The 25,028-nt window shown below is 39.0% G+C and overlaps 2 protein-coding genes across 3 annotated transcripts in view; one reads left to right on the forward strand and one right to left on the reverse strand.

The window, feature by feature from the left end:
* The window catches only part of LOC131457184 (pyruvate carboxylase, mitochondrial-like), a 329,828-nt gene that overhangs the window by 82,598 nt on the left and 222,202 nt on the right, over positions 1-25,028 (reverse strand). The gene's annotated exons all lie outside the window — the stretch shown is intronic.
* Positions 21,617-25,028, forward strand: part of LOC131457185 (leucine-rich repeat and fibronectin type-III domain-containing protein 4-like) — a 31,791-nt gene continuing 28,379 nt past the window's right edge. Inside the window, exon 1 of one of the 2 annotated variants that reach the window (XM_058626044.1) lies at positions 21,617-22,224. The gene's annotated coding sequence lies outside the window, so the exon portion shown is untranslated. The remainder of the gene's footprint in view (positions 22,225-25,028) is intronic. The other variant, XM_058626045.1, reaches the window with a different exon arrangement.

Genomic DNA, 25,028 nt, shown 5'->3' on the forward strand with positions numbered 1-25,028 from the left:
TTAGGACCAATAAAGCACCATTCATTATGAAAAAAGACATCATTCCAGAGACGATTTTAGGGCTGCAAATAATGATCATCTTCTTTATCGATTAATCTCTTGATTATTTCCTCGAGTAATCGTCCATTAAACATATTACCATCTAAAAAGAGTGTGTGTGTGTGTGTGTGTGTGTAGTGCCGTAAAGAAATTTGTGCCATGATTTCACAAGACCTCCTGACCTCCTGATGAGGACTGCGGCGGCTTTGATCTGCTAACAGACTGTAGGGAGAGTGGAGACAGCCCCCAATCTCCCCCACAACAAGACATTTAACTATCACAATGACTCCAAAGATGTTAAATCACGGTAAAAACACTGCATAGTTCTGCGTCAAAAAGAGAAGCAAACTCATTATCAAAATAGCTGACAATTTATTTAGCAATTCGTTCAAAGTCGATTAATCATTGCAGCCCTAGAACACTTTTTATATTCCTTTCCAGACATTTACATGCCTGGCAAGGTAAGAGTGGGATTTATTTTGCAAGGTACAAATGCTCACACACACACACACATAAAATGAAATTGCACTCTCAGGTCTCAGAGCTGGAGCGAGGCAAGCGCTGAGGGATTCACATGGATGTACTAAGCTGACAAGTCTCTGGCTACAGGCTGTGGACTGAAACAAAAAAGGGGATTTCTGCTGCTAAATGCTACAACAGCAGTATACAGCTTGAGAAACGCATATTTCATATTTATAGTATCTGCCAATATGACTGTATTACAATATACTGCTGCCTCGTAAACCTGCCCTCTTGAAGAAAATCAGCAGCTATGGAAAAAATATGACAGCACAAATACAGATGGGCAACGCAAGCTAGGGTTGAATTATGATTATCTTTTAAATGCTAATTGTTCAAAGTTTATTTGTACTTGTTGGTACATTTGTTTAGATGTTTAGTTTTTATCCACATATTTTGTGATTTGACTTTGAGCCTTTTTTTCTGTCCTTCCTGACACAACCCTCCCATGTATACAGGCTAGGGAGCAGGACAAGGAGTACACTGGATGTGGCCCCAGTGGCTTGGGTCAATTTAGAGTATCCAATTATGCCAACATCATCATCGATCTAATTAAACAGAGTGAGATTAAAGACAAAAGTGTTCCAAGCTTCACTGATCAAGTCTTAAAATACATTGCAATAGATAATCAACAGAACCACTGGACCAACATTAGAATAAAAAAATTAAAAAAAATAGGGCAAGAATAAGAACTATAAAAGATAAATGCGTATACTTCAGACTGCATAATATTTTTTTTTCTTTCACGATGGTCATCATGTCAGATTGTCAACCACAGTGGCACAGATTCTTGCCATGTCTTGTTTGGGGGACTGGCAACACTGCAAGTATGACCAATCGACCGAACCAATCGACCGACCAATCCTCGCTCACGACACTGTATGAGTGCCATGCTTCGTGTGACCGTTTATGAATCAAAAAGATGCTGAAAAACTAATACATGCCTTTATCTGAAGCAGACTTGACTATTGTTAGGTACTTTTTTCTGTACACCTTCCAAAGAAAACTTCAGTTCATCCAAAACTCTGCTGCTCGTTTATTAATCAGGACCAGGAACAGAGAGCATATTAGTCCCAATTAGTATTTGGTTTATTGGAGATTCCCCACAACTTTGGAACACACAACCCTTAGAGCTCAGGCATTACATATTTTTAAAAGAAGAAGACTCTAATCAACTAGCCCCTTTTTATTGCACCCTGATTTTTGTTTTATTTGCATTTTTAGTTTATTTTAAAGTTAAAACAGGGTTTTAACCTCTTGACTCTAGCCCTTTCCTGAGTTATTCCACCCTGTATTGTATTTTAATCTCTTTTCTTTTTAATTGATTGAATTGAATACATTTTCCTTTTGTTATGAAACACTTGTATGAAAGGTGCCCATATGCCAAATCTCTGTTCTTCAGTCATGTTAAATTATGCGTCCATTCAACATTCCCAATGTTCAAAATCGGGTCCAATGATGACAGAATGATGCTACTGTATGTTGAGCTAATCAGCTTCGGGTTGACATAACCTTTGTATACAACCTCATCAAACTCTTGGGCAAAAAATGGAAATACACGTACTTTAGGCTGCTAAAAAAGAAGAAACTGCTGGAAGAAACATTTTAGGATCTACATTATTACCATTCTAAATTGAAGGCTTTATTCACAACACAGATTTCCCTATTTGCACTACATAAGAAAAAACTGCAAGGACAAGTTCAAAAGTCACAAAACAAAGAGGTATAATTAAGAATAATGTGAATATTAAAGAGGAGTTTTTTTTTAAAAGTGGGCCTTGAAGTTTTACCTTCATGAGTTCCCTTACTCATTAAAACTTAATACGTGAAAAACAAAAAGCAAATGTTAAATAAAATATAATCACAAGTAGAGACAGAGACAGGGAGGGAGAAACAAGGCAATGCTTTTAATGAAAGACTCAAAAATAATAGGGAGTGAGGACAGAGGCCTCATGAATACATGAGGGTTTGTCCTTTTCCTCTCCGCTGTAACAGATCAATGTGTTCATTATGAAGCATCTCTGTGTGCCTGAGGCTACCTCACACACTATTACTACACAGAGTCACAGAGTCAGTCGCCCCAACTCTGTTTCCACGTTTGCTCTAATGATGTGCAAACATATTCTCAAAACACAAACTCGCAACAGAGTGTCTTCACATTCCTCTCAAGTCTCCATTCTGCTCTTGGTGGTATTGCTCACACACACACACACACACACACACACATTAACACACAAACAAATACTCCCAAAAAATGTAGGATGCCCTGGAACAAGGCTACAGCTCTCACAGCTATGCAAACACATGCAAACACACACACACACTTCCGAATTCCGAATGCTTTTTAGATTGTCAACACAGCCACAAACCCACCTTTTAGCACTGTTTTAGTTTTGGCTGGAAATAAACATGTCTGAACAATGACTTAATGCTCACTCAGGCAGCAATTTACCTGACACACCAGGCTCAGTATGAGGAAGACTGCCTCTTTTTTGGCACAAACGATACAATACTACACCTGGTTGTGTATCCGTCTCCTCTCTCTTTTCACACATTGCTAAGTTGATCTGTAGAAAAATGTGTGTTATTGCTATTCTGCGCGGTCGTTATGGCTGTGGCTGCAATCAGCTTTGCTGTTGATTGCCAAAGCAACACAGTGAAGTGGGTATTGATGTCCCCGGCTGTTGACTCGACTGCAAACACAGGTCAGATCAACAAAAGCAGTTACTGTTGCGGAGTATCTGTCTGCCCTGTTCAGGAAGCTCTAACTATGTATTTGACTTGATTTAATTCATCCAACATGTACATGTTGTTAATGTAATGAGGATTTACCACTGACAGTAATCTGCAGTTTGATCATTTTGAAGGAGAGAGAAATAATAACCACCTGCCACTTTATGTGTTCTCATCGTCTCCAAATGGTCACTGCACTTGGATTGGATGTTGTTTTTCCACTGTGAAAAGCAGGCGAGTCAGCGAGGTCGGTGTCATGATGAAATAGTTTCCATCATTACATGAGGCGTGATATGGTCTTAGATTTTGGATAAGGTATTTGTGATGACGTTTCCTGGTTTTAAAGCCTGCTGCACTGATAATCATCATATGTACACATACACTAAATATTATATATAACTAGGGGTGTCAAATTATCGCGTTAATTGCAATGAGCGGGACATTTACATTTCGAAAACGCCCCATCAGCACCAACAATAAAGGTAAGGTGATAAGCCTTCTGTGGAAGAAGGGGGTTTGCTTACCACCGAAGCAGCTCAAGTTTAGCCTACCACGTCAATGCAGTGCAGCCACAGCTAATGTTAGCAGAGAAGACGTTAGCAATTTTAGGTGAGATCAAAAAAGAGATTAATAATTAAAAAAGCTAATTTTTTTAATCTCTTGACAGCACTATAAACAACGATTAAAATGTTTTGCCTCAATCGATTCATACTGGCAAGAACTAAATACATGTATGGAGAAAATATAAAAAATGACACGTCTACTCAAATATAATTTAATTTACTGGACTGGGAGGAGGTAGTGGCCAATATATATGTGATGGAGAAAATGACTTTCTCTACCAGATTGGACAAATTCTACGTGGGCAAATTCAATAGATCCTGGGAAAATGGTATATCAACAACGAGAGCAGACCATACATAATGCAAAAACTATAAAAAACCCTTGGTTCATCGCAACAGCCAAAAAGTGTTGTTTTGTTTTTTTACTTACGGTCTTATTTATGTAGTTAGATTCTTTTTTTATTATAAGTTTTCTTGTAAGAATGGTCATGCACGCACATATATATGTAGTATATATATATAGATACAGTATACAGTATGTATACATGCAGTAAAAGGTGCAAGATAATATGGAACTTTAGACAGGTAAGATGTCTGGTTTGAAGTATGTATATTAGATCAATTTCATTCTTTGTTGTGCTCCTGAACATGTATAATACTGAATCTACAGCACATCTTGTGTGTACAGACAAAACCTGAACAAAAAGCTCAAATGCTCTTTTGATTTGAGAGAATCAAGAAAAAAAAATATACATGGAATCAACAAAACTATTTTTATTATTATCATTAAAAACACCTAATTGTTTGTCCCATAGCAGAATTTGATAAACATGTATAGTCAATTTCATTGTTTGTAACACATGTAAATAAAAATGTTATCTAAAATGAATATAGATCATACACAGTAGATGTTTTATTTCAGAGTGTATTGTCACTCTCCTATGTGAAGCATAAACATCTCAAAACAAAACTTTTCATGAGAAACAACCTGTGTGCAGCTTTATATCCCCATATATCTCATATAAATGTATCCAAATGAGCCATATTGTCCAGCCTTATCTCTAAAGCAGCAAAGAGATGATTGTACTGTGTGAGCTGTTCTGCATAGTAACACAACACTTTGGCCTCTTTCACACTAGATGTGTGTGGTGTTTCAATACATAAATGACTGTATGCACACACACACACACACACACAGTCCAAATAGTGTTTTTCACAGATTGAATCATTAACAGTGCACCCCTTTTAATTTCTATACTTCTACTGATATAAGTAGGACATGTACATCATTGTCTTGCCTTAAATCAAGCCAAGCTTATCCTGTGTAATATAATTTGCATCTATCAATGTGACAACAATAGGTAGAGCCCATTAATTTTCTTCAGCTGACATCTACTTTATATTGTCCGATCCAATTTTATAATTTTTTTATAATGCACATCTCCCATTTCAATACTGTGACGGGCAAAACACATTCATGGACAACAAATCACTCCACACTCGACTGTCCGCTACTTTTACCCTATTTAAATGACTGTGCAGAGGTTTGGGGCATGACTTATAAATACCTAATGAAATCAAAAATGACAAAATTCATTCATCTTATTCATTTTCAAGAAGCACAAATAATGCATGAAGCGATAAACAACCTACTCCCTGGCAATATTCAAAAATGGCTTGTTAATACAGATATGGGGGATATAATTTATAATTTATAAGAGGGGAATCACATTTAAAATATCGTTGTGTCCGTACATTAGGAATGTTCAATATGTGCAGTGAAGCTGTGGAACAAACCAATGTCTAGGCATGATCCAGTTCAAAAAGAGGGCTTTGCTGGGTCTCACAGATCATTTATTTACTTGTTTAATATTTTTTTAACATGCATTTAGGATAACATGTATATAGGAGGTGGATGTTTGCACCTGTGTACAGTATATGTAGCAAATTGGTAAACAAGAAACTGATGATTATTAGTAAATAGTGGAGAAGGGGTAGGAATTAATAGGATTATGCTTCTTCCTATACTCCATTTTTTCAATTTTGATTGTTTTGTCTTGTTTTTATACTTGCATTTCTTTTTAATTGTGTTATGTTCACATGTTCAGAATAAAGATTCTATATTTAATCTGTATAGTAAAAAATGTAATAGTGCTTCATGCAAAGCAGGACACCAAAATAAAGCATAAATAAGGGAACATATTTTCAGTTTGAATTTTTGAACGACTCCAGCTGTGCAAAGCATCACACACAGATGCACGACACGCACCCCCCGAGATCTGTCTTTCCTACACAAACACCGCCTCCCTCTGTCATACACAGCCTGCACGCTCCCTTCCGTGATTAAGAGTTGAATAGGGGAGCTGTCAGGTCATTCGTCTTTTCTCTTCTCTCCTCCTCTGTCTCCCTATCCCCATCCGTCACGCCCTTAACCACTGGCCCGGACACATAAACGAGATCAACACACACACACACACACACACACACACACACACACACACAAAGACACTTTTCAAACTGAAAACCAGACACACACACACACACACATAAAAACTAAACTAAATGAGATGAACACACACACACGTCATTGTCTTTTAAAGCTGCCTAAAAGCAAATATATCACATGAAAGACTTAGTAACCAAAGGTTTAAAACACAACATAGACAAACAAGCACATTGACACATACAGATAAAAGGTGGAAGGATATTTACTCTTGTGTTGTGACCTGATAAACTACTATGATCATATTTCTTCCTTTGTTTTCAACTTTAACAACTTGCTGTAATAAAGCTTTGCTGTATTTGCCGTGCCAACCACCATCCTCCAACTCTCAATGGTCTTTACAAGCGTGAAATGCACTCTATTTTTATTTTATTTTTAACAAATCCTTATTATACATCAGTAGTGAACACACACACGCCAGGCACATGAGCAGTGGGCAGCATCTGTGCCCGGGGAGCGATGGGGTACCCAAGGCCTTGACCTTCATAACCCTCTGATGGTTACAAGCCCAATTCCTTTCCTCTTGGCCACAGGCTGCCACACAAATACACTCCACAGTCTTGAGTCAAATTTAACTCTGGAATCAGTAGCTATGTTTACATGTGCAAAATGTCTTCATGTAAACATAGCTACTGTTTGAAATTTGCTACACACTTTTATAAATAAATAAAAAAATCCACTTGGTGATCTTTAGAGTAATAACTCCTTATTACACCCTGTACTCCACCCTGGAAAGAATAAATAAAGCAGAGAAGGCTATCCATTTCTAAAATGACACTTTTGCATGCCTGTGTCTCTGCATAAGGTTTTGTGAAACACAGCTCGTTTAAATCCAGCCATCATCCCTTATTGGTTTTGGAAACACTTACGAAAGCAATGCAAGGGAACATGAGGATGGAGGAGAGATAATCTTTTAGCCTTAAGAAATGTCAGACATACACGCTCGACTATTTCCAACTCAGATTCTCATTACAGTGCGTTTCAGTTGCCTGTATTCTGTGAGCTGGCGCTGGCCACGGTGCTGAACTTGAACACATCCTAGACAAAGTACACCACTGGGGAAAATGCAACCGCAACTGAACTGTTGTTATGATATCTCTTGGATAACTACAGTGTTTAGTGGAGAAAAAAAAAAAAAGCAATTTGTCCGTGAAAAACCACTGTCAGTTTCTCTGTTATCTGCGGTTTAAAATGCAAATGATGTGCAACCACAAAATATTTTGCTTTAAATTAAAGGCAATGACAAGGTTTTCAAGTGCCGTGAACTATAACTATAGCTCGAACCATTTCCATGATGAGCCCAGCTGATTTACAGGGGTTGTAAAAGTCCACACTCTTCTCGAGGGGAAAATGTAGGAAATTACAGCCTGAACCATAAGACATGATGATGATGATGATGATGAAGAGGAGGAGGGGGGCTGGGTGTAGGAAAGTGGACAACAAAGATTCATTTCTTGACACTAATAATGCCTGCTAATGCTCTGCACATCACAAAAAGCAATATTGTCAAAAATAACCATGTAAGATTAGACTTTATTGACTACCAGGGGAGGATAATTTCACTGAGAGCCATTACTAATATGTGACGTGTTTTTCCATAAACACTGTGACTCACACTCAGGTGGTATCAACAATTTGGGGGTTGCTGAACTTGCTAAAAGAGGCCTTCTCACACTCTTTCATGGATCCTGAGACACACGCTTATTAAAACAGATTGCTACTTAGAAGGTATTTTGGGAGTCTTTAAGCTGTAAGGCTTGTGACGCATTAAATGACTTGTGATGTTCTCCAAACCCACAGAGTGTGTCGTATCAGACTCCGTCAGCAGGTGTTAGGTCTCATGTTTAATTCTACTCATCACACTCTTTGAAATCGAACAGTATTGAGACTAGACGAGGTCTCCAAGCATCTCAGCTCAAATTCTACTACAAATACAATGCAAGAAACATGTTCTCTGTTCTTTTAGTTTGTGTTTATGAAAATCGACATCTCACCCCAAAACAACACACACTCACACACCACTGAGACAGGAAGCAGAGCCCTATGGAAAATTGAGAACTTGAACAAAGCAGCAGGGGATCATTGAGCTTTAAGAGTGTGTGTGTGGGGGGGTTATATATTAGGGTTTATATTATATAGCTCAGCAACAGGTTTCATTGACTACTAAAAGTTGATGACGTAACAGTTAAAACGTTTTTTTGACTTATAGGGCTCCGGTAGCTGAGGTCATACAACCATGGTGACGCCATTTTGGCAGGTGACATTATTCCCATACATATATAACTGACAGCATCATACACCACAAAATATGTCAGACGACTTGTTTCTTTACCGACTGTTTCCATAAAAGTGAAGATGGTGTTGCCAAAATGGGGAAAGGCTAATTGGAGAGCATTTTACCAGATCACTAAAGATTCTGAGGACAGTTGGTGTAATAGAAGAGGACACAAGGGAGAGGGAAAGATGGAGGCAGATGTTCTACTTTGGCGACCCCTAAAAGGAAAAGCTGAAGGAAGAAGATGATTGTACAGCAGAGCGGTCTGGAATAATGTCCACTGTTTCCATACTCGTAAAAAAAGCATCCGAGGGTATTGTAAGGATCAGATGTATTCAGTCTGTCGGGTTCTGTGATTTTCTTTTGCTCATTCTCTGTGGATTTAAAGTGCACAGTAACCTCTTTTCCGGCCAACATGGTGCTGTGAGCAAACTGAGTCACGCGACGTCCGGAAATCTATAGAAAGTATTTCTCAGTAATGGATCACAACTACTCGTTTCTGCTGTCAAAGCTCTCGCAATTATTCAAACAAGGTGTTTTGTTATTGTTTGTTACTGGTGATCTGTCCAGGGTGTGACCCCGCCTTTCACCCTATGTCAGCTGAGATTGGACACAGCACCACACGCGACCCTCATGTGGAGGATAAAGCGTTAGAAAACGTTAGCCCTCAGGACTCCCGCGGAACGACCGTCCAATCACAGACGAGATTCCCCAGTGTTTCACACGTTTGTGACGTCAGCTTTTCGGTACCGTAATTCCTGAACGGTTGAATAACTACCAGATATCTAAAGTGAAAGTTATCTTTGGAAAAGGGAGCAGAAAAACTCACTCAATGAACATTTTTTGATAATTCCACAGCAATAAAATCTAAATAAATCAGTAGGTCTGAATAGCATGATGGTCATAAGAGGGTTAACCAGTAAATGTGATGGCAAATTAAAAGTTAATATAAGAATGAATTATCAATTACTGAAAAAAAAACCTCCACTGAATATAAATAATATTTCAAACACATCATCACACTACTCATAGTCCTTACCTTCCCTTCATTGGCTACGACTAAATGTAGGATCTTGCACCAATAGTTTAAAGAGCTCCCAAGATAATAGTATTTCTGCAAAGCATAATATACTAGGGCAGTATGGGTTTATGTATGAGGCCACTGTTTATGAGGTTCAAACAGTCTAAGGGGCAGTGAAATAAAAAGAGAAATCCCAACTGAGGAGTTAAAAAAAGCAGCTGACCAATATAAACCTTAAAGGTGTAGCAGGGAAAAAATAGGCATTGAATTGTTCCATGCTTGCACATGCATGCACAATTATTAGATGATGGGGTGTCCTGACCTTATTATGCACAATCATAAACACAATACATAATGTTATTCAATCTTAATATTTATAATCTATCTAATATAAGATGTTATTTAGGTTAGAATTTACCCTCCCTCATTATACAAACAAATGGAACCTAAACATCTCCAATTACGACTCGAGATTCAAACCAGGAAAATAAACACTAATTCTCACAATATGGTCTTCAATGTCGGGTCTTCTAGAAATACCTCAACCAATCTTCAGTGCTCACTTCACATCAGACAAATTCAATATTCATAGTAAGCAGTTGTCAATTACAACTTTACAGTTATGGCAAGTAAAGTGAAATAACATCATTTTGAAAACATTAGGTATTATCCCAGTTATCCCAGTTTTTATTTATATATTATTGTGCTCTGTGTGGGAAATAATGAATGTTATTTTCTAAAGAAATGTCACACCACTTTTTTCCCGCAGTGTTAAAATGCAAACATGATAATAATAATAAAAAAAAGGTAGAAAAGGTAGGTCTGGGCAATATATCAACATTATATATATATATATATATATATATATATATATATATATATATATATATATATATATATATATATATATATATATATATATATAGTGACATTAGATTTGGGATATTGTTTGTCATATTGTGATAAAGTATCTGTGATTATTTTTGTGATGTTATTTAGCAGAATTTGACCATATTTATAGTCAATTTCATTGTTTCTAACACTGAAATATCCTTAATTTAACATGAAAAAGCCAAAGGATATAAAGCAGATATTATCTGAAATGAAAGGCTATAAGCCGATTTTAAGAATATAGATCATAAACAGTAGACATTTTATTTTAAAGTGTATTTACAGTGTATTGTCACTTTCCTTTGAGAAGCACAAACATCTCAAAAGAAATCTTTTCACGAGTCCAGAGAAACATCCTGTGTGCAGCTTTATATCACCATATATCTCATATGTCGGGATCTAGCCTGAGAATATTCAAGTATTACTTAGAAGCCATATCACCCAGCTTCTCAGAAATATTGATTTGATTTATATTGTGATATATATCAATATCAAATTATATATAAAGATTTGTTATTTCCATGTCGTCCAGCCCTACTTTTAGGTTACTTCAGGTAACACCACTAGAGAAGGTGGCATGAAAAACAGGATTCAATGAGTGACATGTTGTTCTTTAGAGATCAAAGTATTGCAGAGTGCATCTGTCTGTCTTATCCCATTCTGTATGGTCGTAGTTGCTAATATAATTCAACCAGGTTCCATTTACCATCATGATAATGGTCCAAATCTCAATATACTGTTCTGCCAAACTAATGCATCTTCTCTAATGGGCTCGTTCCATTGATGACTACAGTCAGTGGTGAAAAGGTGATTCACCCAGGCATCTGTACCAACACTGAAGCAAAGATGGCTCCTATTAGGAATGCTATAACCAAAATAGAAATGTTGACTCAACCAACAAGATCATCTTTAATTATTCCCCTCCATCATGGCTCAGCATGATGCTTTTAATGCTACAAAGCCCCCATAGTGTCTGTGTTCAGAGACTAGTGGAGCCCAGGACAGCAAATGACTAACAGCTGCTTCTTATTTACAGAACTCACTATAAATGTCACGATTTTCTCAGCACAGAACATCATGCATTATTTATTGGAATATTTTATAGCCTTATCATAGCGGCCTGTGATCTTCTAGCCGGTATTTATAGGTTTTCACATTTGATTTTTTTTTTAATGCTCTTTCAACACAGATCCTGTTTCTCTCCCTTTGTGCGTCCACAACATTTGTATAAAGCTCCTAATAACATTTTGAAATCCAATATTCAAAAAAATAAATAAATAAATAAATTACTATGATTTACATGAAACATAAATCTTGGGGGAAAAAAAACTAAACAAAAGCAAACAACCAAAAATCAGATCAGATCTAAAGAGATGGAAAAACACCTGGAAAATGAATCAGTTCAAGGAATTTTATTTTGACAGAAAAGCTAAAGAAACTAAAAGCAAAATATTATGAAATGTATTTGAGAAAAAATTGTGTCAGCCTTATTCCAGTTAAACCTTATATTGCATATTGTATATATACTGTATGTATTTATGTACTGTTTACTACTATTATTATCATTATTATCATACTAATAATGAGAAGAAGAAGAACAATACATAAGATTATTCTGCTCCTTTTCATTCATTTGTAAATAAACACCATAGCGTATACAGCTAATGTGCACTGACCGTGGTGCTGAAATGGCCGTCTGGCAACAGAAACTCAGTTGCATACCTTTATAAGCCTATAAACAGAAGGGAATTCACAGGTGACATGTGGCTCTTGTTCCATTCAGTTGTGCCAACAGGCTACACAGGTGGCACTCTGGCACTGGCACTTAAAAACTGGCACATTCACGCTTTTTATTTTGACATTTAGCAGATGTTGTCTAACAACTCTCATTGTGTACAAATCCATTTGCGCAGGCCCACAGACAAAGACATGTATAAGTTGTTGTTTTTCAACGGTAGAGAACTTATTAAAGTGACTAACTCTTGCAAGCGTTTGCATTGCATGTTTAAAAAAACATGTCTGAGAGCATGAGTCAACATTTTACTCTTAAAGCAATATAGACAAACAAGGCCAGCATGTTTTTCTCATACTTCATTAACTGCTGCCTGTGGCTGATAAAATGCTCTCCCAGCAGTAAAAGGGGAATCATTAGGGAAACCCATTGCTATTGCAAGTTAAATAACTAAACAACACAATGACATGCAAATAAAGGGCTAGGCCATGTGGGAAAAAAATCTTATCACAATATACATCTACTGATTATCATCTATATTACCTAAATCTAAAAATACAGTTATAACCTTTCATTTCAGATAATACCTGCTTTATTTCTTTGGCTTTTTAATGTTAAATGACGGATATTTACGTGTGTTACAAATAATTGACTATAAATATGGTCAAACTCAGTTGCATACCTTTGTAAGCCTCATATAACAGATATTTTATTTATACATATATACATATATATATATATATATATATATATATATATATATATATATATATATATATATGTATGAATAAAATATCTGTTATATGAGGCTTACAATTAAAGTGTTATAAGTTGATTAAAAAAATGCTGTTGATTCCATGTATTTTTAAATTGATAAATATTTAGTATATTTCACACTTTCTTTCAGTATAATATTCAGTCTTTAAAACAAGGAAAAGTCCCCACAGATATATGACATCCAAAATCTAAGACCATGTCTTGTCTCATGTCACAAACATGGATAATAATAATATCGATATATTGCCCATGCCCCACCTACTGGCTCAGAAAGTTAAATTAGAGGGCGGAGACTTGTGGCTTTCATGCATGTATGTGCATGTGTCCTTGTCTCTCATTACTCATAGATTGAGACAAATGGAGCAGGGTCTGCCCTTCGATCTAAACCTCCACACCATTTACCCCTGACATCACAGCTGAGCAAGTGTGTGAGTGAGCTCATTCCATTTAGCCTTGTGAGTAGGTGTGTGTGTGTGTGTGTGTGTGTCTAACTGCGGATTGAGCTGTCAGTGTCCTGATTTGTGTGCCGCTATGGTGCCTTTATGTGTGCGATCATGTGATCTCTGAGTGTGTGTGTGGTCAATCATGTTCCATGTGAGCTCCGCTCGTGGCCAAACGCATGCTCTATTGTGGGAAGTTTTTTTTCTTCGCGTGTGGGGTGCGTGTTAATCCTCTGACACACTGGTGATCATGTGCAAAAGGTTTGTTTGCAGGCGCTCACTGTGCATCTCAGTCATGTCTAGATTTAGTCACTGTCTCAAAATCACTGATTAATTTATACACCCAAAACAATTATTCCTCACTCACTGACAAACCAGTCAACTTGTTATTGCAGGTTGCTTTTCAAGCTGACACCTAAACATACATAAATAAATAAATAAATAAATAAAAATCTATCTACCTTTTTCTTTGTCTCCCTCTCTCTCTCTATCTCACACACAAACAGTGGGTATTTTCTCGCTGCTGGCAAGGACATGCTCCTCAGCTGCTGTCAAAGTTCCATCTTTTGACTTGTGCACATTTGTCTGCCTTACCTGTCACTTTTCTGCTTGTTAGTGACAAACATCCAATGGTGGGTTAACACTGCTTCAACTGCTCACCTCTCAACCTTTTACAAAGGGCACGGGATTACAGAAATGTGATATATACATGGCAAAACTGTTGTGTAAAGCAGCTTTGAGTGGTCATTAAGGACTATATAAAATATTATATAAATACAGACCATTTTCCATATATATATATATATATTTATGTGTATGTAGGTATTGGATGTGTGTGTTTACTTTGTCTTTAACTTGACACCCAAATGCTAAAATGATATAAAAAACACTCTTGGATTAGTGAAATATGAAATAGTGCTATTGCACTGACTCGGTGCAGCATCATTAACATGCGTGTGCATGCTTCTGTGTCCCTTGTGAGCAGAGGTGAAATAAAATGGACATTCCCTACACAGTATTTATATCTGTTGTGAGTCAGCATCCTCACAGCTTTTGTTTAATTTAAATAACAACGGGATAGAGTAAAGATCAAAGAAAAGTAATGTATGTCAGTTGCAGTTTGATGAAACCACCAGTGACTTAAACCAGTCCTCTGTAAAAACAAAAAAAGAAAAAAGAAAAAGTCAAAAGGCATCGTTCAGTCAGGGGTCAATACGGGCCGACTCTGCTGCAACTGTTTTCACTTTGAGTGCTAATTTGGCCTGACTGAGCCAGAACAGGTCTGTCCTCTCTCTGATTAAGTGCTGAATTACTCAGAATGAACTAAGTCAATGTCTCCCTCTTCCCCTCTCATCTGCTTACTGCTCAGTGTCTGCACTAAGACGTCTTGTCTTAGAGCAGTTACTTGCAATTGATTCATCTGTGGTCAAAAGAAAGTTTCAGGTTATAGTTATTTCTGTTTCCATGAGTTCACAGGTGCACTGATTCTATGTTGCCCTGAATGAAGTGGTGGTTTTATTAAAAGGAATAGTGGCTAGTTTAGGTTTTTTTGAAGTGCAGTTGTAGAGGCACTGACACATAGTCGAAACTCTAAACCATCTTCTGTCCATGATATTTTAAGAACACGTTTCGCCTCTTTATCTCACTGCATTATTTTCTAGTTCACTCCACAGACTGAAGTTCAAAGAGAAAACCAGTGATTTTACATCATTGAAATCTATCATCAAGATTAACCTCAGTGATACAAACATGGCAATAGTAGACAATCAGCTCCTGTGTCCCTGAGAGCTAAAAATGATAAATATCTCTATGGACTTTGGTGTGGGAGAGTGAGTGGTGTACAGACCTGTTTTTCCAAGAAAAGCCTCTCTAATGACAAGATAAAGAGATGAACATATTCTTAACCCTTTAACACCTATAGCTTTCAATATCTGTCAGTAATCTACAATTTGCTGCATTTTAAATGCGTAACAATTTAAAATCGAGAAAAGATAAAAAAAATGTACTAAAAAACCCCAAAAACACTTAGTTGTACATGAACAGTAAGACATATTTAAAAAAAAATATTTGGTCTTAATGTCCAGAAACAGGCCCAAAAAATGGAAACTATGTACAGGCGTTATTCCAACGCTCTCCTCTCTGGTGACAAGAGTAAGCTGGTGCCAGCTTACTGAAACGAGTGAAATTAGCGTAATAACCATGTATTGGCTTTGCGTGCAAATTCTCAGCTTTCAGAAACTTTTCGCTTCAATAACGGTACTTCAAAGTGCACTTGTGCAAATGTGTCATCTGTGATATGCTCTGTGTTAAATTGTTCAGATATAGTTGAACTAAGCAGGTATAGATTTGAATAGGTTAGTGTGTAGTAGTTGTAGTAGCTAAACTCAGATTTCCTTATGTGCCCATTGGCAGCCATGATTCCAGTGAGAGCAAGCCTCTGGTTCTCAGCAGCAGGGAGCACTCATGGCACAGTCAGCACTGAATGTGTGTCATTGCCTCGTACAGCCGCACCAAACCATGCTAGGATTTATTTTTTTATGAGCAAATGTTTTACGAACAGTGAAAAAACTGTGAAAAAAGCTAAAACTTTGTCAGTAATGAGAATTTCTGCTGACTCACTTAACTCACTTAATCACCCAACACTAGGTCGTGTAAGTTTAGTTTCATGCAGCAAGGTCACTCTCCCTGATGAGAGGAACTGAGTGCCAAAACCACTAGAGGTTTGATTAACTGTGGATCAACGAGCCATAAAAACAGAGAGCTGTAAAACTGGGTGAGACTGGCTGAACTGATACATCTCCTTGCTGGACCTTGCTTTGGGGGAGGTCTGGCTTACTGGGTCAGAAATGCAGTGGTCCACCTGAGAACCATTTGATGTACTGTAGTGACAGTAAAGAGACAGGAGGTGAATCCCAGATATAACAATGGTGGTGGAGGTACATGCTTGAAAGAGAAAGACAAACACAGAGGGGTGATGCAGAAGGAAAACATATTTAGAAGACAGAAAAGTGACCGAGGGGGGAAAAAAAACTCCTAGGTGGATATTTAAGTCCAGGTTACCCATAACACAGCAAAATATTTTCCAATTCTACTTTTCGCTGTCTTTCATTTCCATCTCTCTGTGTGTGAAATTGCATTGAGAACAAGAAGCAACAAAAGACAATCTGGCTAAGAACGAAATTATTTATGCACACCACTCGACACAGGTGGAGTAATTATGTAATCAAAAGGCGGGAAAAGTAGTGAAAACCAGGGAGTGATGAGGCGACACAATACAAGACAAGAGTGGAGTTTTTCAACAAATCAGGAAGCTTCAAAATACAACAGGAAAATCTATGGGAAGAAAACACAAGTAACTATAAGGCAACAATAAAACTCTTAAGTAAAAGTCCAATCAATACCAAAATGTCTAAATCAACCAAAGCACCAGAAATAAAACAGAGGTCAAGGTGCAGGATTTACCACTCCATCATTTCTATTCTATTTCACTTATCTCTCTCACACTCCACAGATCTCTGACCACTCGTGCTCACTCGCTCTTAATCATCCTGCGTTGCTCCCCCTCTCAACCCTTTTTCTGACCCACAGATGCTCAGCGCACTAAGAGCTTCACTTCCTATAGTCATTTGAGCCAAGGTCTATGTCTCCTAATCTTTCTCCTCCCAACCCTTCCCCTCTTCCCTCCTCCCTTCTTCCATTAGTGGTCAAAGAAATACTTTATACTGCTGTAAAAGTGGTAATGTTCTTCTTTCAAATTTAGGTATTACAAAAAAAACAAAAATGCAGGATGTGGCCTTGAAGTGTGTTTTTATAGTATTAGGCTGACTGGATTATATTTATATTATACTACATCTATTTGCTGCCATGAGACAAAATATGGTCTTAGATTTTGGATATCATCATATCATGATAAGGAATTTGTGATGATTTTCCTAGTTTTAATGGCTGTTGCATTGATAATCATCAATCAAACAACACTTTTTAAGAAGCAAAAAAATTGATTTAATCATTAATCATTAATCAAAATATTGTATTTTATTGTTTGAAAATACATTTGTTCTTTGCGCTCCCTTATTTGTTCCTTGTGCTCCCTGATTTGTACTCTTTGCGCTCCCTCACTTGTTCTTGTGCTCCCTCACTTGTTCTTTGTGGTCCCTCATTGTTCTTTGCGCAAAGATCAAATCAGGGAGCACAAGAACAAGTGAGGGAGCGCAAAGAGCAATGAGGGAGCACAAAGAACAAGTGAGGGAGGGAGCGCAAGGAACAAGTGAGGGAGCGCAACGAACAAATCAGGGAGCGCAAAGAACAAGTGAGGGAGTGCAAAGAACAAATCAGGGAGCACAAAGAACAAGTGAGGGAGCGCAAAGAACAAGTGAGGGAGCACAAGGAACAAATCAGGGAGCGCAAAGAGTACAAATCCGGGAGCGCAAAGAACAATGAGGGACCACAAAGAACAAGTGAGGGAGCACAAGAACAAGTGAGGGAGCGCAAAGAGTACAAATCAGGGAGCACAAGGAACAAATCAGGGAGCGCAAAGAGTACAAATCCGGGAGCGCAAAGAACAATGAGGGACCACAAAGAACAAGTGAGGGAGCACAAGGAACAAATCAGGGAGCGCAAAGAGTACAAATCCGGGAGCGCAAAGAACAATGAGGGACCACAAAGAACAAGTGAGGGAGCACAAGAACAAGTGAGGGAGCGCAAAGAGTACAAATCCGGGAGCACAAGGAACAAATCAGGGAGTGCAAAGAACAAGTATATTTTCAAACAATAAAATACAATATTTTTGAATGATTAAATCGAATTTTTTTGGTTCTTAAAAAGTGTTGGAAAATTTCGACACAAATGTAATTCAATACATTTCAAACATGTAATACAGATCATAAACAGCAGATATTTTATGTTGGAGTGTATTTTCAGTGTATTTTCAGTCTCCTGAGAAGTGCAAACATCTCAACAGAAATCTTTATATCTCTATATACCTCATATATGGAGATACAGCCTAAAAATGTATTATTTATCACGTCACATCACCCAGGCTTAAAGAATTATTGATTTGACTTATACTGTATTTTAAGTCTATGAGTATTGAATTATATTATCTATACTGTGTTAAGTGTTTTCCTCATATTAGCCAGCCCTATAGCTAACATTACAGAAAACATACACATTAAAAGATGATGAAATGTAGCACACATCCCACAGTAATTAGCCAGGTGTGTGAAGATGTTACACATCTTCGTAAAGCTGCTACTCCGTGAATCCATTTACTAAGTCACCGTTACCTCACTGCAGACAGCTTACACTCAGGCTCACATATAAAGAGATGAAAACAATCCACAAACACCTTGCTTTTAAACATATAATCCCCTCCCTTTTCCATACTCTATAGACTTTTACACAAACAAATCCCATGTTGAGACTAAAACTAACACTGTGCTTGTTCACACTTCATTAGCATCTCTATGGCACGCAGCTCTGGAGTCAATCTGTACCTATACAGAGGATTGAAATCTTCTTATACTCATGAACATGTTCTGAAAATGACTATTAAGGATTGCTGTTAGCTGTTCATTTGAGCTTTTCAAGATTTGGCCAGTGTATGTGGAACTGACAGTGATCATTGTCATGAAGGATAATGTCACCCAGTAAAATGCTATCACTCGCTGGTGTCTTTTTTTGAACCGTGAGGGAGACAACTGAACAGATCAGAGGTTTTAAATCTCAATGAGTCTTTTACCTGGTTAAATAAAGGAAAACTAAATTTAATAAAATTGTGATGGTTTGTTTTGGTCTTTTTGCTGGGATTTTGTTGACTTTCAAAAGCATCACTACCCCTACTCCCTAGCCTTCAGAAACATCTTATAGGCTGCCTATTAATTATTTATCAAGTGCAGCAATACTGTTCTACTGCTGCTGCCGTATACTGTTGGGTTGTACCTTTAGAACAATGTGATGATATTGTATAAGCTGATTATAAGATGTGTATGCAAAATCCTTATCCGACAAGTAACTCAATGGGTGTGGAATTCTCTCCTCTTTTTTATCTTCCATTCACCCCCATGCCCCCCCCCCCCCCCCCCCCCCCCCGTCATCTCTCCGACTATTCCTCCTCCTAAATAACCTCTTTCATCTTCACCAACCTCCATCTCTGTTTCCTCATGCTCCTCATCTTAATGTCTTTCTCTCTTTCTCCATCTCTCTCTCTCTCTCTCTCTCCCTCTCTTTGCCTCTCAGTCCGATGTTTGACGGTGCCGCAGACAGATCGCAGTCCTCTCCTCTGCTCCTCGTCTGGAATCAAACTCTTCCCTCACCAGATTAAAACAAAGCAAGCCAATGAGATTTAAGGACAAAAGCGAGAGGGATAAACTAGCACATGAAAAGAAGTGACTAAGTGCAGGCAGGGCAATTAGAGAAAGAGGAGAAACCCTCCCAGAAGGAGAGGAGGTTTCTAAAAATACAAGCCAGCTGTACTCCCTGCATTGTGTTATTTTATCTCTCTCTCTCTCTCCCTCCTTTTTCTACCGTGTGTGTCCCCTGCTTTCTTCATTCAGTACCTGTTCAGCGGGATTATCATGACTTAAAATTCAATCAGCCTACAGCCTGACGGAAGAGCGACAGAGGAGGCAGACAGAGCACTGCAGCTGTCGAGACCGAGTGAGGGGACGACCGAGGGGAGGAGACAGAGAGAGAGAGAGAGAGAGAGAGAGAGAAAAAGAGAGCGAAAAGAGAGAGATGGGTGTTTTTCCATGGAGCTGAGATAGACAGCGAGCCGTGGAGACATAGATGTATGTAACGGCACCGGGAATCACAGTGGAATGATCTGCAAAACAAGGTTAGTGCTGCATCTTTTCATCACACTAAGGGTAAATAACTGGGGGAAATGACATGTTTACCCACATGGGGAAAAACTTAAATGTGGAAACAAGAAATGGGGGTAATGCGCTCTTGAAGTCGCAAAGTAAACACCAGCGGAGGATAAAAACAGGAATTGAAAGGGAAAAAAAAAACATGATCAAGGCTAATCAATTGAATTTCAAAGGAGGAAATCAATCTGGCATGAACACTGCTGCACTAGTGTACACACACACACACACACACACACGCACTCACAAAGAAACACACACTAACACAAAGCAAGTGCAGTGGACAGCTTTAGAGGTGGATAACACGATTGTCCTCTTAAAGGTGTCGGCTTCTGGAGAGTGATAGACAGGCACGTCAGTGTGTGTGTGTGTGTGTTTGTGTGTGTGTATGGGAGGGAACTTTTGAACTGTGAGACATTCATGGCACTGATCAATAGCCCAATTGTTTCATTATAGGGTGTGAAAGTGAGAGAGGAGGAGAGAGAGATGCAGAGACTGTGTGTGTGTGTGTGTGCTTTCAGGAGAGTATCACTGCACGACTGCATGGTGGACGTGTGTGTGTGTGGTGACTGTGCTGGTGCAGGCATGCATGAACGTTCTGCATGACTGTGTGTGTGTGTGCATGTGCTTCTGTGCCAGAGCAAGGTGGTGCAGCCTGCTGAGAAGCGCTAGGAGGGTCTCGCAACTATTGATTCTCTCTGACAGACAGGTGAAGCAGGGAAGGGCGAGGACAGACAGAGGAGGAGGAGAATCAGTGGGGGCCTAAAAAGGCCTAACAGGAGGAGCAATTGATTGAGAAAAGAAATCGTGGGAAGACGGGGTGAATGCAGATATATTAAGAGAGGAAGAGGTCAGATGGCTTGAGGAGAAAAAAACAGGAACACAAATGTGATAATGGACTCGCCAGAACGCTTGTGTGATTCACGCGAGTGAACACAGAGCAAAGATGGCATTAATGGAACACATTTTCACTGCACGTGCTCTTCACACTCTCCATCTGTCTCTCCTCTTTTGCAGGTTTCTCACCACCCAGCCCTCCATCTCTCCACGCTTACTCCCCAAAGCTCCTGTTCTGTAGCTCCCTCCAAGGTCATCAATGGACAACTAACTGGATGTGGAAGAAGAGACATGGGCCCCACTCTGTAGAGTGTAAAAGAGACCCTGGAAATCACTCTGGGAAGTGAAGGATGAGGGAGAGAGGGGGGGGGTGGGAAACTTACTGCGGGAATGAATGAAGAAATGAGGGGGGGAGACGGAGAGACAGATGAATAAATAAGAAGAGTAGAGACAGGACAAGGGGGGAGGAAAAAAACAGGGGGAGAGGAATCAAAGGAAGGGGATCAGGAAAAAGTGGGGTGGGGAGGTGAGGATCTGCGACTTCTCCAGGATTCTTATACGCCCTCGACTTTTCTGCTTGACATATAGAGAGACCCTGAATCACATCACAAAAGCAATGAATAGGATTTAAAGCAAAATGGATTCTTGGATCATTTCCTAACCAAAGTCTCTATTTTGGAATATCGGCACCAGGATTGAGTGAGTAATTCCGGATTTTCAAGGGTTTCTTCACCTATAGAAGCCTAAGAGGATACTGGCGGATTTACATTTTTGTGACTCTGTTTTTCTGACCTACATCTGCCTCCTTTTGATGTATGTGGGGATATATGTGTGTGTGTGCATGGAGGAGAAGTTTTAGCACGAACACACACTGACTGCCCCGCTCCACCCCGCTGGCCCAAAACAAGGATAAAACACCTGGGGCAAGAGCTGTAATAAAGACACACAAATACACACACACGCGCGCACACACACCCTGGATAACATGTGGAGCTGATTTGGATTATAGAGCCACACAGACGGAAAAGGTAACGAGCCATGCAGTTTCAAACACACACACACACACACGTTGTCATAGGTTTGGTGTTATGGTTTTATACGCTTTTTATTTCCTGGAGACTCGCATTAACCCAAACTATTACCACCTAACCTGGAGCAGCTTGCGTCTCCAATTGAGCAATTGGAAACACAGCTGACCTGGGATAGAAGCGCACACACACACACACACACACACACACACACACACACACACACACACACACACACACACACACACACATAATTGGCCCTATATTGGTCCAATAAAGGTGAATCCATGTTTGCATGTTAGCGCCATTACTGCTGAATCACTGAGTCCATCAATGCGGTGAACATCAGCTCTCACTGGAGACTGGGAACTCTGTTCTCCCACACACACACACACACACACACACTCTCTGGCCAATAAATAATGAACAGATGTATCTTCATAACAACAGAAACATGTGAGGCAAATGTCAGAATAGACACACACACACATATGATTGGTGTATCTTTCCTTTCCCTCTCTTACACACCTCTAACTGCACAGCTCTACATTCTTCTCTATCTCAGTGGGTCTATGGACATGTGAGTGTCAGCCAGAGCTGTCCTGTATCAGATTACTCACTAGGTGCATCTCAGCTCGGCTTTCATCATCTTACCTTTATGTAATCTCACCAGGCATGTTGTGCGTGTGTGTGTGTGTGTGTGTGTGTGTGTGTGTGTGTGTGCAGCATGGCGAGAGTGTGGAAAAGCTCCGGTAGTGTGCAGTGGCAGTGGCAGTGTCAGCAGCACGGTTTTAAACTCCCTTAATGTGAGGCGTTTTACGTAAGTATGTGCACACACGCGGATTTGGCACACAAACCCGACAGATCAGACATCAGACTGAGTAGATATATGGGAGGATAAGAGGGTGATGACAAAGAAATGGAGATGGGAGGAGCGGGAAAGTGCAAGGACGTAAAGCGAGGAGGGAAAGAGATACAGGGAGGAGAGGAGACAGGGGGGAGGGGCAGGAAGGGGGTGACACACAGCAACATAGTGATGTGTGCTCAGGGCACAGAGAGGTCAGATGAAGGGACTGCAGTCAGGTGAGGAGGAATTAGAGGCAGTGATTGACTTCAAGTGACAGGTGAATGGAAGAATGAGCCAAAAAAATTTGAATTCATTTATTAATTTGGCTGAGTGTGAGAACACAGGGGCAGGATAGTGAGGAGGCATATGGGGAGATGGTATAGATAGACAACCTAAAATATAATTTGTTTGAGCAGCAAATTTATTTACTGATTAAGAGAAAGCGTTAGAAAGAGGCACAATCGCGGTGTAAAAATACATTTAACAGTAATTCACCATAGGGAGATAAAAATAGAGACAGATTAAGAAGGAATAATTATAAAGACAGATGGCCATCATTATGTAACTTTACATGGTTACACCACTGGCTACAATTAGTCTTACATGACCCCAAAATGTCAGTCAGTGATCACCAACACCAGTCATTAAACATTTAGGGGCATGGTGGATATGTAATATGTAATAAACATGCAAATGATGAGGCACACCTGTGGGGGAAATTGAAATCTACTTTCACAGAAACACTAATTAACCTGCAAATAAAACTCTATGTGAAACTATCTTTTTTTTATATATATATACAAACAATACACTTTTTTATTAGCAAGATGAGGCTAATTACTTGCTCTGTTGATCATTTACAGCCGTTGTGACTCTTGCTGTGAACAGGGGCAGCACTTATTCTGAAAAATGTGCAATTTTTAGTCTTACAAAGAAGCCTTTAGATATCCATTAGCCCAATCACAATTCTATAATTGGCTTTGCTCTCCTGCTATCAATAGTCATAAGCAGGTAAGTGTCATCTGGCTTAAACAGAAGAATTAAGGCAGAATAAAGGAACATTTTCTCTATTATCTTGTTAATGTGTGGCGTGGCTTGTTGTTACCAAAGGCTACAGTATGGGAGATGAACAGATGGGGTGCTCCCTGTTGGAAGTAGGAGCCATGCCAAAATGAATAGACTGATAAGTGAATGGAGTCACGGAGAGAAAAAAGCGGCAGGAAAGTGCATGGACCTTTCATTAAAGAGAAATAACCGATTCAATTAATTGCCCAGTGGAAAAGCCCTATCCACCACAGACACTGTTGATAAGGCTGTGTAACAAATATGCTTCTCCCATGAAGAACTAAACTGCCAACAACTCGACTAAAACTAAAATGCTGAACAAACAACCGATCAATTGATTATCAAAACAGTTGCCGATTAATTCAGGAATCAATAAATCATTGCAGCCTCACAGGGCTTCTATAACTGAATTGGATTTATTTATTTTCAGAATGCAACAATGAAAGTAGCGGAATAAAGGAAATAATGTCGCTGACCTTTGAAATAAATTGGGTTAGTTTATTATTATATTATGCTACACCAAACTCCTCAAATCTGTCCTTTTTTAGGCTTTCATTTGTTTTTGGAAAGGGTCTTTTAGTTGGAAAGTATAACCGTTATTAGAGGCTGAAGGACAAAGGAGTAAAAGTGACAAACACAAAAAGGTCAACTAGAGAACGACCAGCTACGGCTTCAATCTAACAATGCATGACTGGACACTGGTGGGCAATAGGTGATGCCTCCACAGTGGCCTATGCACATTAAACACATGAGGAAAGAGGTTTCCTTGTTATGGTTCCTTAACTATAACTGGACAATAGCCATTTAGGGGAGTTGGCAAAGGGAAGCAGTAGAAGGACGGACTGACTAATGAAGTGTTCAATGCCTAGTGACCAGGCAATCCCCAAGAGTT

Source organism: Solea solea, chromosome 3 (assembly GCF_958295425.1).
Source record: "Solea solea chromosome 3, fSolSol10.1, whole genome shotgun sequence".
Lineage (NCBI taxonomy): Eukaryota > Metazoa > Chordata > Actinopteri > Pleuronectiformes > Soleidae > Solea > Solea solea.